Source organism: Haliotis rufescens, unplaced genomic scaffold, assembly GCF_023055435.1.
Source record: "Haliotis rufescens isolate VD_foot unplaced genomic scaffold, xgHalRufe1.0.p SCAF_15, whole genome shotgun sequence".
Lineage (NCBI taxonomy): Eukaryota > Metazoa > Mollusca > Gastropoda > Lepetellida > Haliotidae > Haliotis > Haliotis rufescens.
Window position 1 is genome coordinate 33,170,858 of NW_025963835.1, and position 18,774 is coordinate 33,189,631.

Consider the following 18,774-nt stretch of genomic DNA (forward strand, 5'->3'; position numbering starts at 1 on the left):
TAAAAAAAAAAAAAAAAATTCATTTTTATTTTATTTTTTACTTATATTTTTACTTTTTTACAGTGAAATCTGTAAACCAAGAAATAAAAAAATGTGGCCATTTAACATGAATAATGCATTATAATAGTGTGATGGTCCCCAGTAGCTCCAGCGGTGTGTGTGCTGTCATTGGCTGGCTACAGACTGTGTTACCAGGTTTCTGAGCCAGTGGTTCACTCAGGTCTAACTTTTTCTCAGTTGGTTTTCCAACAAAATACGACACAAGTTGTGTTACCCAAACAGCATGTAATGATACTAATAACACAAGAAACAATCCTCGCGGGAGGAGCCATCGATGGTTGACTGAAACCCTGTTTGACTCTCATGATGTGCTGTGTTGTGACTTACAATATGTTCCGAGCAGAATCAAACCCAACTCACACACTCACTCACTCCGTCCCGACTGGTGGGGCACCTCACCAAGTTCTTTCTTGCCAGAAGAGGTGACTAAGGGGATCGGGTGGTCAGGCTCGCTGACTTGGTTCATGCATGTCATCGTATCCCAATTGCTTGGATCGATGTGCATGACGTCAATCACTGGATTGTCTGATCCTCGATTATTCACAAACCGTAGTCATATGGCTGGAATATTGATGAGAGTGGCGTTAAACAACAAACAAACAAACAAACCTAAATCACTGGTAATACAATAGTCGCTCTCTTTGTCAGCTTGTCCCCCGACCACTCAATGTATTCAACAGTACTGATGACAATATATGTCCTGTACTAAAAATTAATAGAATTTTTTTTCTTTTGGTATAGATACATATATATTTGAGCTCGTTCGTATGATATTATTTTGGAGCTGGTCACAGATTATGTAGCCATTTATGAAGGTGATATAGTTCTGAAGAAATTAATGAAACTATTTATTTACTGTTAGGGTCATTGTCCTGGTCACATTGATACTGCACGGCATTGTGATAGAGGCATGTCTCTCAGGTGATGCCACTTGAGGAAATATGCATGGATTTGTTTTAAATGATATCGTTAAAGTTCCTGATTTTAATGATGGCTCAAGTTTGTTCAAAGAATCAATTTTTGGAAATTGATTGTTAAGATATTCATCTCAGAAACAAAAAGGCCCCGAAGACTGTGTGAATGCTGAGTATCACAGTAAAGTAAAGATCTGTCAACTTGGACTGTCATAGTCAATTACTTTCAATTAACTTGCGTACAGAAACACATGCATTAAATGGAAAACTCAATAGTTTAAAAACAGCACACAAAAATACCCAATGAAGCTTTTTCAGCATGTGCACACAGAGCTAATTTCTGAAACACAAATACGAGCTAATTTACTTTCCGAGTCAATCCAATATTTAGAACCATTATATACATCTAAAACGTTATTTTCATTTTTTTTAAATCTTAAAATATTCACAAATTTGGGGAAAAACCCAATAGAGTGATGAATAGATGAGTGAAAAAATATTGGTTACCCAATGAAAAATGTAATGACCCAATTAAAATAGAAACCTTCGAGTAAAAACTCAATTGCTCAAAAAGTTATCTGGAGCTCTGATACTGCTCTAAAGAAGTTAGAGTACACCTGATTCTTTCCTGATACCACCCTGATTATGTATCTAGGTTTGTCAGCGCCACACCCATGCTCGTGGGTTTCACCTGAGTGGTAAATGTCTGAGACCTGCATCACTTTGGGCTTTCCTCCAGCATTAGCTGACACACCGTGATATAACTAGAATACTGTTCAAAGCGGTGTTAAACCCGACTCACTCACTTTCCTAATCCTAACAGTAGCTTGGCAGATCAACTACAGTAAGTTATATGAAAGCATCAGGTGTTCTTTAACTTCTTTTGAAAAGTATATATGTATGGGAACCATATTGGCTGAAGCATACCATTCCGCCCCTGATGCCAACTGTCTTGTACACACCAAACATTGGAACTCTTGGGCCCTGAGAGATACTTGGTCTCTGAGGCTAGTTTTGGAAATACTCATTTTATCGCAATGCTATTGCACCCTATGTGTTCTTATATACTGAACCAAAAACATTAGGGATCCATGAATATTTTTGGGTGAGGTGAGGCGGAATGGGGTTTAACGTCGTGTCCAAGATTATTGCACTTATATAGTCACGTGCATGCACATGTGTGTGTGTGGGTGTGTGGCTGCTAGTACCAATTTATTGTGCTAGCCCACTGAGATACCATGCCGCTGTTTAACATGGATACCCCTCTCAGACACAGTATACTGACTTCAAGCCCACCAGTCCTTGTTTTAGCCCCTTAATGCTGAGCCCCAGACAGGGTAACAACAAGTACCATTTTTTAACCTTCCGGTCTGCGGGTGGACGTCTACCACGAGACCACGGAGGCGGTACCAAACATTTGAACACTTTGGCCATGAAAGCTACTTGGTCTCTGAGGCTATTTTTGGAAATGCTCATTTTGTTGCACTGCCATTGCATACTGTGTTCTTATATACTGAAACAAAAATTTTGGGGGATATTTTTTATTAAATTCTGTGCTCAGTCTTCACAAAAGATATTCAAGATGCTTAACCTATTTTGTTCTCTGTACATTTTCACAGCTGTTATTGGCTGAGAAGCATCGGATAGCTATTAAAGCCTACAGTGGTTGTCAATTTGAAGAATAGCTGTGATCAGTAGGCCATGCTTTTCTCTGGTTGCGCAGTAATCCACAGCCATGCCTCTTTAAGGACTGCATACTGGTCTAAGGTGGCATTGTGAGTTGCAATGTATCGTGTAAGAGCTATTGGTTCAAGACTATCTGGTGCAGACTCAGTGGTTTGAGAGTATAGCTCGCTCTACTATATGTGGGGCACGTCAATCAGCAGTGGTGGCCGTGTGCGAAATACGCATCAGTCGGAAAGCGCACGTTAAATCTCCAAAGTAAGTAAGTAAGCAGTGGTGTGAGAACACTGAATCGACTGTGAAATGTGAGAACTGTTGAGGAATAAACTATATGTTTATTCAAGACATGTTTCTGTTCATTAGGAAGAGCTGAGATACTACAAGAGTTAAATCCCTTACTTACACCAGGATGAAGTGGTAACTATGTACGGAAATCCTCCCTTCAAGCTCCCATCACATGTTAAGCACATATATAACTGAAAAACTGTTGAAAACACTTTCACCCAATACTTTATGACTGGCAATATTTCCATGGTAAGTGAGTGAGTTGAGATTAACACCGCTTTGAACAGTGTTCCAGTTATGTCATATCATGTTCCTTAATGTGGGTGGAAAGCAGTTATTAGATGTTCACCACTTTGGTGAAACAAAGGAGCATGGGTATGATGCTGACAAGATTAGAAACATAATTGGGCCCAACCGGGATTCGAACCCACAATCTTAGGTTCCTGGCATGTCCAAGGGATGCAACTCTGCAGATCGAACTGCGGAGTTTCAGACATCAGGGTCACCCATGCTCCCGTGCTAAGAAGTCATGTGGTCGGGCAGTTCCCCAACACCAGGTGTTCAGATATACTACTCAAAAGAAGTTAAGTGTCACCTGATTCTTTCATATTGGTAAAGTTAATCTGTCATGGCGTGAGAGATTAACTATTGTAATATGAAAGAATCAGGTGATCCTTAACTTCTTTTGAGTAGTATTTTTCTCATTGAGGACAGAGGATCATTAATGAGCCAAAGTAATTTGGTTGAGAAAGATACACCTCAGAGTGTAAACTGTTTAAAACAATGTTTTTGTAAGAAAACCAATAAAGAACATAATAAAAATTACTTTAACAACAATTGTTTTTGTCATCATAATTACCTAAAATTCTGTCAACTTTTCTTCTTCACAGTGAACAACACGGGGTTCCACCACTCCCCCCTTTGGAAAACCAAATGTAGTATATTGTATGCAGTAAAATTGACTGAGAGAGGATCTTGATATTTTGGCGCCCTCCCTTTTAAAATGCTGGATACGCCCTCAGGCAAATGTTGGTTCACAGAACAGTCCACGGGAATATCCAGGATAGAATAGGTTTTCATCAACCCTTGCTTGCTGTAAAAGGCGACTATGCTTATTAGATGCGACTAGGGATCGGGTGCTCGCTGACTTGGTTGATGCATGTCATTGTATCCCAGTTGCGTGGATTGATGCTCATGTTATCAATCACTCGATTGTCTGGTCAAGACTTGATTAATTACAGATCGCCGCCATATAGCTGGAATATATCCGAGTGTGGCGTTAAACACACAAAAAACACAAAAAAAACAGGACAGTCCGAGGTTTCACTGAACAGATTCAGTCTGTGGGGTATATTTTAAGAATGCTTCCCTCAATGTGTGTTTTATGATAATTATGAAATTAGTTATCCCCCTTTGTTCACACTGCGCGGTAGACATATGTATTTGCATCAGGCCAATCAAACAAACCTGGTCGGCTAACTGTAGTACTTTTTCGCGGGCTTACATTGATCCAGGTCAATGACAGTCGCTAGTGTCTAAACTAAACTGAAGTGAACTAAGTTCACATCGCTGACGGGGGCAACAATATTTCTGACATGCAATGATCTTACGGAAAGAGAAAACTCCTCCTGTAAACTTGTTTCATTTAAGCATGGACGGAGACCGTTTTCTTTATTCAAATATGCTGCTGTCAGTTTTTCAAGAATCACAGATACACGTTTCGGTAAATTTTGACGGAAAAAACATCACGAGATATGAGCTATATTCGCCCTGACCGGGTTTTCGAGCAGGAGTAGAGTATGACAACTACTCGAATAGTAACTTATTACACGATTACTTCGAATACCGGCGATATGATGACTTTGATGTATAAATGAGTGAGTGAGTGAGTTAAAATCTAACGTCACATATTTCAGCCATATCGTGACGACTTTGATGTATAGAATTAATATATGTATGTCTCTCTCTCTCTCTCTCTCTCTCTCTCTCTCTCTCTCTCTATATATATATATAGAGAGAGAGAGAGAGAGAGGAGGAGGAGGATTTCACGCGAGTGTGTTTTGGGATGGTTAATATCCCGCATTAGGAATAAACGTATTAATACATAGTGTCTATTCCTAATACAGGATGTTTACCATCCCGAAACACAAGCGTGATAACCTCTTTATCATATGATGTCATTCTTTAATTCTGTGCTTGAAAGTCGCTTTGCCTCTCTCACAAACATTACCTAAACATTGCGAGATTTATATATATTACGTCACAGGGTATAAGTGATGTGTCAGTCGGACTGTGACAGTAGCCAATATAGTTCCAACTGAAATCTGTTTCTTATACAGTCGCGAAGCAACATATACGCAAAACAACAATTGTTTTTACTTGCATTTCGCGGCAATCCATCGGTCTGTCCGCTAGAGTAACTGCCCTTTGTCAAAGGGAAGCTACTCTAACCCTAGTCTATGAGACGTCATGGCCACGTTCAGACGTTGTTGATGTCGGCCTGTCCTGTCATAACGTTAAGAAGTGCAATCAGATGTACACACAGCGACAAAACGAAACAAGGTAACAATTTAAACATATTTTGGCCAAATCCAACTATTTTAATTTGTGGAAAAGGTTTCAAGCCGCAGGGATCTACAAGCACAGATATGGCTACTGATCCCGCTTGGCTAGGCCTAGTGCCCTCGCAAAATTGTTTGGAAATATATATTTCCAAAGTTGCCAAAACGTTTAAAATGCCTTAGTTACGTCACAAGACACTGATTATAAATATATTAGACTGTTCTTTTGATAATTATCTCTGTAGTTTATCCAGATTGCCGATGGTTAATTCTGACTCGATTCCCGAATGTCAAGGGCGACGCCATGTTTGTTTATAAAACCGTCGGTGGTCTATGGAGAATTAAGAATCTGAATCTGAATCTGATAGTAGTCTCTACTTGACCTTTGATATTTGCATCTCTATCCGCATATGACCGCAACGGATGTCGTTTTTATCCACTGACATCAGGGTTTTTGATAACATAAATGTACATTGGTTGTACCGTGTGACACCTATGGAATAAATGATTGTACCGTGTGACACCTAGGGAATAAATGATTGTACCGTGTGACACCAAGGGAATAAATGATTGTACCGTGTGACACCTAGGGAATAAATGGTTTTTCCGTGTGACACCTATGGAATAAATTATTGTACCGAGAGACACCTAGGGCATAAATGATTGTACCGTGTGACACCTGGGGAATAAATGATTGTACCGTGTGACACCTATGGAATAAATGATTGTACCGTGTGACACCTATTGAATAAATGATTGAACCGTGTGACACCTATGGAATAAATGATTATACCCTGTGACACCTATGGAATAAAAGATTGTACCGTGTGACACCTATTGAATAAATGATTGTACCGTGTGACACCTAAGGAATAAATGATTGTACCGTGTGACACCTATTGAATAAATAATTTGAACGTGTGACACCTATGGAATAATTTATTGTACCGTGTGACACCTATGGAACAAATGATTGGAACGTGTGACACCTATGGAATAAATGATTATACCGTGTGACACCTATGGAATGAATTATTGCACCGTGTGACACCTATTGAATAAATTATTGTACAGTGTGACACCTATTGAATAAATGATTGTACCATGCGACACCTAAGGAATAAATGATTGTACCCTGTGACACCTTTGGAATAAATAATTTGAACGTGTGACACCTATGGAATAATTTATTGTACCGTGTGACACCTAAGGAACAAATGATTGGAACGTGTTACACCTATGGAATAAATGATTATACCGTGTGACACCTATGGAATGAATTATTGTACCGTGTGACACCTATTGAATAATTTATTGTACTGTGTGACATCTATGGAATAAATTATTGTACCGCGTGACACCTATTGAATAAATGATCGTACCGTGTGACACCTATTGAATAAGTGATTGTACCGTGTGACAACTAGGGAATACATTATTGTGCCGTGTGACACCTAGGGAATAATAGCAATGTTACCTCCTTGTTGTATGCCTTCATGGATCCCGATGATGTATAGTTTATTGCCTGGGGTATCAACTTGGGGATGCATTCTTGCAAATGTCTGAAAATCCGGCTCTAGCATTCGTGACAATGATCCTTGTGCATACGACAATAAACGATGGTCTTGTGTTTCAGAGGTGTAGCTTCAAATGAAATAAACGTAAGTTCATATCGAGAATCATACGCAAATCCGGTCAATGCATTTTCTTCTTGCATTTTCTACTTCATTTGCGTTTGTTTCAAAGGTGTAAAATCTGGCTTTTTGTCATGTGATAGCCCAAGAGGTGAGGTGAAATTGGGTTTAACGTCGCGTCCAAGATTATTGCACTTATATAGCGACGTGCATGCACGTGTGTGTGGCTGCTTGTACTAGTCCGGACTGATGCCGATTTATAGTGCTAGCTCACTGAGATACCATGCCGCAGTTTAACATGAGTACCCCACTCAGACACAGTATACTGACTCCGAGCCGACCAGTCCTTGTTTTAGCCCCTTAATGTCGAGCGCCAGACAGGGTAACAACAAGTACCATCTTTTAACGTCTTTTGGTATGACGCGGCCGGGGATCGAACCCCGGACCTTCCGCTCTCCGGGCGGACGCTCTACCACAAGACCACGGAGGCGGCGATAGCCCAAGATCAATACTGCAGTCATGCATGTGAAACTGACTATTGTTCCGTTGCTTTGAGTGTCGTCAATGACATTACGGTGTCATATTGCGCAACACTGTTGTTCGCTGCAATGTTGAAGGAAGATTTGTGTTTTGTGAGTCCCCACTAAATACCGTGGTCAATGGCTGAAGGTGGCATCCAGAGCAATGATGCCCGAGAGAGTGTGTACATTATTTTCAACGAGGAGAACGATACTGCATCAGAAAATGCAGAACACATCATCACGGAGCTGTCCAAGTCAAATCTCAACTGTGTATTCTTCAGCAAAGATGGCCGCGACGGGAGTCTAGAAACACAGGAAAGGGCCCGGTTAATGTCTACTGCAAGGTGGATCGTTGTTCTGTGGGATGACTGGACAAAGAGTGGTCCCCACACCTATGAACTGTTCAATGCCTTATATTTTGCTACTTTAACAAAAAAGGCAAATATTCTATATGTATTACCCGTGAATTCTAGAAAGCGTTTACCGGTATGTTTTCCAAAAGTACACATGAGACCCGGATGGACAGCTTCCATGAGAAAATGTGTTTCTGAGGCCCCAAAAGAGCTAAGTGGCGAAATGTTCAATGAAGCGGGGGTGGCTGCATGGGTTTTTCAGAAATTCGTTGACACGGGAGGACGAATACACAATCGTCCTGCACGAATACACAATCCACCGGACAAGAAGCCTCGTATCAACTTCGTACATTGGTGGGAGAAGACATACGTGGATTTACTTTGGGAATGCCCCAGTACCACTGACAATGTTAACAGTGACATGGATGCACCAGAATCCCTTCTAGAGGCTCTGCTTGATCAAGAATTTGTTTCGCCAAACGTGTCTAACTCTACCCTGGCGGCTAGGAAGACATTGCCTATCCTCAATAAGGTTATCATGTCCATGTTCTTGATAATAAGTATTTACAGCATAGTTAATTTATCAATTCTGTTTTTCAGACCTGAGTTCACCATCTATTTTACTATTGGTCTGGTGGTTATTGATTTTATCCTGATAGTGCTCAATGCTGTTTTCTATACCATGTTTGCAATGAAACGTGGTTGTTGCAGGTATTTGTGTTGGATTGTAATGGTAGTGCCTTTGTTTTTCATTTCCCTTGTGGGGGTACGGGTGGCCCAGTCGTCTTAGGCGCCGCGATTCGCTGTGCAGAGTTGCGTCCCTTGGGCACGCCAGAAACCTATTATTGTGGGTTCGAATCCCGGTTAGCCCCGATTATGTTGCTAGGTTTGTCAGCACCATGCCCGTGCTCGTGGGTTTCACCAAAGTGGTAAACGTTTGAGACCTGCATCACTATGGGCTTTCCTCCCACATTAAGCTGACACGCCGTGATATAACTGGAATACTGTTAAAATCGGCGTTAAACCCAACTCACTCACTCACTCATTTACCTTGTTTGTATCTATGCATGGAGCCTCGATAAACAGATCTGTAGCTTCATCATGTTTCTAAGCATCTGTGTTGGTGGTGCAGTCGCCCATGCACGTGTATACTTTGCCATAACCGATCCATCACAGCGCAGGTCATGTCGTTGTCGGAATGATTAATAGATCATGAACGAAGTGTAACCGGAAGTAAACAAGGTGTCCTATGTTATTGGACATGTTTTTCATTCTTTGTCAGATATAGACCGCTGTCTCAGCGATTTGTTCTTGAACGGCAGCCACCTTTCATTAAAGTTAGTGAGTGAGTGAGTAAGTGAGTATGGTTTTACGCCGCTTTTAGCAATATTCCAGCAATTAAACGTCGGGGGACACCAGAAATGGGCTTCACACATTGTACCCATGTCGGAAATTGAACCCAGGTCTTTGGCGTGACGAGCGAACGCTTTAACTACTAGGTTACCCGACCGCACCCCATTAAAGTTAGAGAATGGCTGGATGGCCACTGAGAGCATGTCAATGTGGACGAGACGCGGGATACAGCAGGTAGGTATTGTTACAGGATGCGTGGCAGTCTGACAGTGTTTCCCTTCAGGGTCAAGTTGGCCTTGAGTTAGAGGACTTGGCTCTTGGACAGTCTCCAGACCAACGACTGAAGCCCAAGTATCACCATTACTGTGTAGCTGTATCACATCACGGAAAGACGTGCTGTGGCCACATGGATGGACTCGTGTGGTTGAACAACAGGTACCCCAAACGTAGCGTGGCAGTCTGGCAATGATTCGCTTCAGGGTCAAGTGTGCTTTGAATTAGAGGACTTGGCTGTGGGACAGTCTCTGCAACGACTGCAGCCCCAAATCACCATTACTATGTAGCTGTGTCACATCATTGAATAACGGGGGGCACGGGTGGCCCAGTCGTCTAAGGCGCCGCAATTCGCTGTGCAGAGTTGCGTCCCTTGGGCACGCCAGAGACCTATGATCGTGGGTTCGAATCTCGGTTCGCCCCGATTATGTTTCTAGGTTTGTCAGCACCATACCCGTACCCGAAGTGGTAAACGTCCGAGACCTGCATCACTTCGGGCTTTCCTCCCACGAGCACGGGTATGGTGCTGACAAACCTAGAAACATAATCGGGGCGAACCGGGATTCGAACCCACAATCATAGGTTTCTGGCGTGCCCAAGGGACGCAACTCTGCACAGCGGCGCCTTAGACGACTGGGCCACCCGTGTCCCCTCGTTGAAGACGAACAACGGACTCTGCTTTCGGCATATTTCTAATCAGGCAATGAATACTAACTTACTTTTTCATGCAAGTTGTGTGAGTGGCGGGTGCTACCGGTAGGGCAGGGAATGCTTACCCTTTTCGTGAACTTGTGTCACCACTGATTTTCACCAGAGCCAAGACTACACAAGAGTCAATGCAAAGAAAACGCCTAATGTCACATCAGAAGAAAGCAAAGTTGGTTCCATCAGCTCGCAAAGTGGTGGCGTCGATTTTCTGGGATTCCAATGGAATTCTACCAATATCATGCTAATATTATGTTAATATTATGCTAATTAGGCAACGTGGTGATAATATCAAGGCTTAACGTGGTGGGAAACTCATTATAGGCGTGTTGTTCCACCAGGACAATGTCCAAGGCTGTTGTCACCATGCCTGCAATGTATGTCTGTGGCATTTAACTCATTGAACATCCTCCGTATACACCAGATTTGATTTCCACCTCTTCCCAAACATAATAAAGAACAGTCTGGTGAGCATAATGCAAATTGATTATATATATAATTAAAGCGACAAAACCCCATCCAATAGAAATCTCTGCACAAGGCAGAGTCGACTGTACGATTCCAAATATACTGAGTCAAATTAAAAACTTCACATTTTAAAAAGTAATCCCATATGTGAAATACAACGGACAAATGTATCAGAGAAGGTAATTTTTAATGTCCAAAGAAGGATTTTAATTGACGGTGGTAACTATAATTTGTTCCAAGCACCTACGGTATTCGGTAATAACATCAACAGTTTAAATCATAAGTCCCAAGCACGAGAATCTGATGGCACACAAGTTCAGTAGCGTGTATGGCCACCATGTGCGTTGACACCTGCCACACAACGCCGCCGCATGGACCTTGTAATGCTTGTGAACACATGATTGGGAAGACGACGCCGCAAAATGGTGTCAAGATCTTGCAAATTCTGTGGTTGGTTCTGGAGAGTGCGCAGAGTTCTGCCAAGAGCATCCCAGACGTGTTCGATGGGATTGAGGTCGGGAGACCTTGACGGCCAGTCCATGACGTTGACTCCCGCATTCTGAAGGAAATTCCTTGTCAAAATTGCTGTGTGGGGTCTGGCATTGTCGTGTTGGAAGATCAAACCGGGTCCATGTGCTGCCATAAAAGGCAGAAGTTATGGTGCCAGTACCTGGTCGCGGTAAGCAGCAGCGTTGAGGTTGCCACGGATGACAAGAAGCCTGGAACGTGCATTGCCACAGAAAGCACCCCACACCATGACACTTCCGCCTCGAAATCTGTCAACTTCCTGTACACAACACTGGGCGTAACGTTTATGACGGCGCCTCCACACCCTCGCCCTACCATCAGCAAATCGAAGATTAAATCGGGATTCATCACTGAAGACGACTTGATTCCAATTCTCCTGAGTCCATCGTAAGTGTCGCTGTGCCCACAACTGACGTTGACATCTGTGTAATTGAGTCAGAATGGGCCCGCACTATGGCCGTCGTGCTTGAAGGTGAGCAGTTCTCAGACGGTTCGAACAGTTTGCGCACTCAGTATACCCCTAAACAGTTCATTTCTGGTTGATGTAGCCGTCAAAAATCGGTTACGGAGGTGACGTAAGACAATCTGACGACCCTCTGCATGTGACGTCACACGTGGTCGACCTGGCCGAGGGCAATCAGCGGTGGTACCCGTTTGCTGTAGACGCGTCTGTATAGCTAAATAGCTAAATCTGCAAATAGGGCACTTGGTGTTATAATTGTAAATTCAAAGCAGTTGGTGGTTTAGCTTATAACATTTTTACAACCTTGTACAATAACTTGGTCCAGCCTTTCTTATCTTATGGATCGGCAATTTGGGGAACTAAGGAATTTAGCTGTATAAATGCTGTCCAAAACCGAGCGTGTAGATTTTTCTTAGCAGTCGGTAGAAAGACTCCAAATTTGGCTGTCCGTGGTGAAATGGGCTGGACATCCTCATTTACAAAACAAAAGATTGAAATTCTTCGGTTCTGGCGCAGTTTGCATGCTGCAGATCAATCCCGAATGCTGAGTATTATTTGCAGATGGTCAGTAAAATTCCGTAGATCCTGGAATAATACAGTTTTCAACTACTTTGTCTGTTTACATTTACCAATTTATGATCTAAATAATATTTCTACTGAAGAGTTTAACTTGTCTAAAGTATGTCTGTTATCCTTAGACCATTCTGATTGGTTACATGGACTCTTGAACGATACGGGCCAGGTAAATGGTAATAAGTTACGTACATACAGATTATTTAAAGATTCTTTATCAGTAGAACCCTATGTCAGTTTATTGATGAACAGATGTCAGCGCAGTATATTAAGTAAGTTTCGCTGCGGCTCACTGCCATTAGAAATAGAATTGGGAAGATTCACCCGCCCGAAAACACCGCTTATTGAACGTATGTGTAAATTCTGTAATTGCAATGCTGTTGAGGATGAAATACACTTTTTTGCTGAATGTTCTCTCTATACAGATTTACGCTATGATTTATGGAATTTAGCTTCTCAATCAAATCCAAACTTTATACAGATTTCCGCTGCCGATCAGACCGTGTTCTTTATGCGGAACAATAAGGTGGTCAGACCCCTAGCCTCGCTTCTTCACCACATGTATGAGCGAAAACAACTGTGTCTTTCGTCTCTTCCAGCCTAGTTCCATGTATCTTAGTATCAGAATGTTCTGATAACTGGTGATAACCGGTGATAACTGGTGATAACTCATTTTTATGTATATGTATGTACTGTGATATTTCTCATTTTTACTCATATGTATGTGACGTCCTGCGTGTCTCGTAGGCCATAATGGCCGGACACTGTACACACTATTTGTGTATTTTTATTGTCACTGCTGTACAGTGTGTGACACGAAAATAAAATAATTTTCTTCTTTTTTTCTTCTTCTTCTGTAAATCACAAACAGTCCGTCGACTACAACCCATCGTCCTTGCGACTTCAGCTACGGACGTTCCCGTCTGCAACATGCCGATGGCACGTTCACGTTGAACATTTGAAAGGCGTGGCATGACAAATGGCCGTAAAGACTTTTGTTTTCTTGTGTTTTTCTTTTTTTGTTAATGACTGCTAACAAGTATGGCTGAAAACACGTGCGGTATTATGGCCACGTGACCAGTTGCACGTGAAAAAACACTTTGGCCACTATAGTGCTGTGCACATGATTTTGATCGATTCACCTGCACAAAAACGGGTGTTATCTGAAGACAACACGTTGCCATTACTGTTTAAATACACAATAAGGGCCAACAATGTTAACTGGTCAAAATGTTAAAATTTTAGGATTGTAAAGTGTTGATTTTGGTTCAGTATATATCATGAGCATGTGTTTATGAATCACTATTAAATAGAAGTGATACCTCATTTCTGCAGTGGAGGCCTCTTTGTTTGTTTGCTGTTGTTTAACGCTGTACTCAGCAATATTCCAGCTATATGACGGCGGTCTGTAAATAATCGAGTCTGGACCAGACAATCCAATGATTGACATCATGAGGATCGATCCACGCAATTGGGATACGATGATATGCATCAACCAAGTCAGCGAGCCTGACCGCCCGATCCCATTAGTCGCCTCCTACAACATGCAAAATCGCCTATTTCGGCAACAAACAAACAAATTATGTTACGATACACCCCGCAGGCAGGCACAATAGCGATGGTCACACATGAATGTGTGCATGATCCGCTTGTACTTCCTTCCCCTTCTCACGATTGCCGTCAAGGGCCTCACGGCGTGCACGCATTCCCCAGGAAGGACATGTGGACTGGTGCGACGCCAGGTTCAAGGATACAAACACGTGTTTTTCAGCAAGCGACCTTTAATTGTGCAAGGTAAAGTTGTACAACCCGTCAAACTGTTCTTTTCTGTCACCATGGCAACATTATCAATTTTTACGTCAGTGCTAATATTCTTGCTACCCTCTGAGCACCTGGTGTCATCACTATTTGATAGTAATTCAAAAACATATGCCCATGATAGTCGGAATCGTACAAATGGGTTTCTTATGATTATGGAAATGAATCGAAGATTGGCAATTCCTTATTAACTCAGAAAAAAATCCCCAACTGTTTTTTTAGACGAATATGATACACATACATCCATCATACATGAGTGAGTGAGTGTGGTTTATGCCGCCTTTAGCAATATCACAGCAATATCAAGGCGGGGGACACCATAAATCGGCTTCACACATTGTACCCATGTCGGGAATCGAACCCGGGTCTTCGGCGTGACGAGCGAAAGCTCTAACCTATAGGCTACCCGACCGCTTCTTTTATACATGATGCAAATAAATATTATTGATATAAATAACATCGACATTGCTCTTTCCATGGTTATAAGAAATCTCTGCATAAAGCAGAGTCCATTGGCCGATTCCGACTGCATCATGAGCATGTGTCTATGAATAACTACCACATAGGGATGATACCAGGTCCTGCGAAGAGGGGAGCGCATCCTGTCCACTGGTGGCACCCGTCACAAACACATGCAAAACCAAGTCAAATGTTCACCTTAAAAACACGGGAACACATGGTAGTCACTGATGCGTCAAATTTGGAATGTCCTCCACACGTCTACCATGAAACCATTTTTGAAAGCTTCACTGAAACCTTGAATGTTGTAACCTTCATCAAAAACTATTGAGCAAGAGTCATATGACGCTCTTTGAAATATCTGTGGAAGGAGCTTACCTCAACAGTTGTGAAATGTAGACACGAAACCAAAGGAAGGAGCTGTTTGAATATTGCTCGACACTCACTCACTCACTCACTCACCCACCCACTCAGGAGGGGTTGAGTTCAGCGACAACATCTGGACCAGGCAGGGGACAAGTACACGCATCCATGAGCTAGGGCCCCGCCCACATACACGGCAGCAAACATAACGAAACTACATCCCCTCGCGTTTATGTTGTACCTAAAAACCAGGACACAATATGCGACACAGCACAGTACAACCCACACCAGCAAACACGAGTAGCTCACCCATCCAACTCTCAGGCAGCACTTGGCATAGAACGTTAAGTTCAGAGAGATTAGGACGAGGTCCACACCCACTAGTGCGAAAGTAAGATATACGATGAACTCTTCCCAGAACACCAGAACAGACAGATACACAATGCTGAATAGAAAGATGAATAGGTACAGGAACTTGACTGTCTTCATGATTGTTCGAGCGACGGGCATATCCTTTCGGCGAAACGGGGATCTCTTTTGTCTCCTTTCCACGCCCCCCTCCTCATGGCGTAACGCTTGTATGTCCTCGCCGACGCTGTCATGACCGTGACTTTGTTTCACGTCATTTAGGACGGCGATGTATGTTCTTTCCCATAAGTGAGACCGACAGGTGCTTGGTGCTCTATCGGGGTTGCTAATGCGTCCTGGACATGACAAGTTTGTACCCCCCGTTTCAATTATTTTCTTAAACATCCAAGCAGCGACTCCAGTTTTATCACAAAAATCCTTATTGAGTTTTTTGGGATGTCTTGAAAGTTCCAATCTGACGTTGCTGATCCATTCCTTCTTCATTGGCACCTTTGGGAAGCATTCAAACAAAGAGCTGCGGTCCGATGTCCGTTGTGGCAACACACAGAGAATATTGGCTGTACTGTTCGTCGTGGCGAGGTACAGGGCGGTGTAAAGTTCATACGTGAACGTCCCATTGTGTGTGCCTCCCCACAGAACTACAATCCATTCCGCCGCCGACAGAAGACGCACTCTCTCCGCTATTTCCAGACACGCCCCGTTCCCATCTTTCGTGAAATACACACACTTCAGTCTTGAGTTAGACACTTCCTTGTCGATGTACTCTACCGTACTGAGATTACCTTCAATCTCCTCGTTATACACAATGTACGCCATCCGCGGGGTATCAAGCAGACACGCCGCACTCGCCATTGTCATGTACACTATCCCTCACTCAGATACTGACTTGTAGACTGTATCCCTCACTCAGATATTGACTTGTAGACTGTATCCCTCACTCAGATACTGACTTGTAGACTGTATCCCTCACTCAGATACTGACTTGTAGACTGTATCCCTCACTCAGATACTGACTTGTAGACTGTATCCCTCACTCAGATATTGACTTGTAGACTGTATCCCTCACTCAGATATTGACTTGTAGACTGTATCCCTCACTCAGATATTGACTTGTAGACTGTATCCCTCACTCAGATACTGACTTGTAGACTGTATCCCTCACTCAGATACTGACTTGTAGACTGTATCCCTCACTCAGATACTGACTTGTAGACTGTATCCCTCACTCAGATATTGACTTGTAGACTGTATCCCTCACTCAGACAATGACTTGTAGACTGTATCCCTCACTCAGACAATGACTTGTAGACTGTATCCCTCACTCAGACAATGACTTGTGGACTGTATCCCCCACTCCATGGTCAACGTCTGACTGGTTAGATCAGATGAAAGCGATTCCACTCGCTATATACGTAAGGTAATGTCTCGCAAGAACTCGTGCGTTTCGGCAGCGTGACAAGACGCTTCCACATCCTGCTCTCTGCAGTAAACATGTCATTTATTATTTAGCGTGGGGTTTTCCAGACGGATTCAGATAGAGTCGACTCAACTGTCCTGCTTATTCATGCGATAAGAAAGTCAAGGTCTAATCGGTGCGATCTAATAAACTCCGTTATCAGTATATAAATAGGTCACTAGCCTGCTGTAATTCTGTTTTAATTTAATCGCCCATTTTGTTTATTTAACTAAACTATGTTTCATAATGACATTGGTATTTTTAGTATTATTAGTGTTAATTTCCTTCGAGGCTTATGATCATCCGATTATCCGCCGAAAGTGATATCATTTCAAACATACCAACACTACAATGATGTACTGATTAACACCACAAACTCTCTCTCTCTCTCTCTCTCTCTCTCTCTCTCTCTCTCTCTCTCTCTCTCTCTCGTTACCCTGCCGAGTGCCAGGCAGGGTAACAACAAGTACCATTTTTAACATGTTTTGGTAAGCAGGGGATCGACCCATCGACCATCCGCTCTCCGGGTAGACGCTATACCACTAGACCAAGGAGGTTGTCACATGCACCTTACTTACCAAAATACTAAACTTAGTCCTTGATTGTTTTGTGTGGACAGTTATAATAAACTGACGTCCAAAAGAAACTTTACCAATTTTTTTTCGATGAAGTCTATCTAAAACACATAACCTAAATACAACAATACTGTATGCAGAAAATGTTAATCGTCTGTTACATGTTTGCGAGAAAACACGCGAAAAAGTGAAAAACACGTGCACCGCGGACAACTGCAAATGCATGTGCGGGTAAGGGGATAAAACGATTGCAACGGCGACAAAAAAACCTCCGTATCCAATGGAAAATAGAGTCCATTGTAAGATTCCAACTATATCATGAGCATGTGTTTATAAATCACCCGTCACAAACACATGCACAGGCAAGTCAATTGTTCACCTGAAAAACGGAAACACATGGTACAAGTCAAAATAGGGAATTGCATCTGGCATCATTATTATCACTGATGCGTCAAATTTGGAAATGTCCTCCACAGTCAACCATAAAACGTTTTGAAAGCTTCACTGAGACCTTGAATGCTGTAACCTTGATCATACAACTTCTGAGCGAGGGTTGTATGACGCTCTTTGAAATCTTGGTAGAAAGATCATGCTCAATTGTATCTCAAAAGTTGTGAAAAGTAAACACCAAAGGGTGGAGTTGCTGGAATAGTGCTCGACACAAAGGAAAGTCGACTTTTGGAAAGTGGAAGTCATCCCTCTTGTCAAATGGTATTATTGAGGGTGTTCAGTGATCCTGAATCTTTATGCATACTTCTAAATATGAAACAGATTGAAAGCCCTTCCTTGATTGTATTAAGGATTTGGGTTAATCTTTTAGACAGTGATTTGGTCCTATGTTAGCTGGACCCAGCATATATATCTCTTTGTATTGGCTTTTATGGAGTTTGGGAATCACGTACAATGGAGGAATGGACACGTCTTCGGGTTTTAGAGTAAAATCAAAACTTGTTAGTACTGATGCATGGTGGCATTATTTAATATGTCGTTTATATAAAGTTCTTTAATCAAACAATTAAAGTTGTGAGGTGAGGTGAGGTGAGGTGAAATTGGGTTTAACGTCGCGTCCAAGATTATTGCACTTATATAGCGACGTGCATGCACGTGTATGTGTGTGTGTGGCTGCTTGTACTAGTCCGGACTGATGCCGATTTATAGTGCTAGCTCACTGAAATACCATGCCGCAGTTTAACATGGATACCCCACTCAGACACAGTATACTGACTCCGAGCCGACCAGTCCTTGTTTTAGCCCCTTAATGCCGAGCGCCAGACAGGGTAACAACAAGTACAATCTTTTAACGTCTTTTTGTATGACGCGGCCCGGGATCGAACCCTGGACCTTCCGCTCTCCGGGCGGA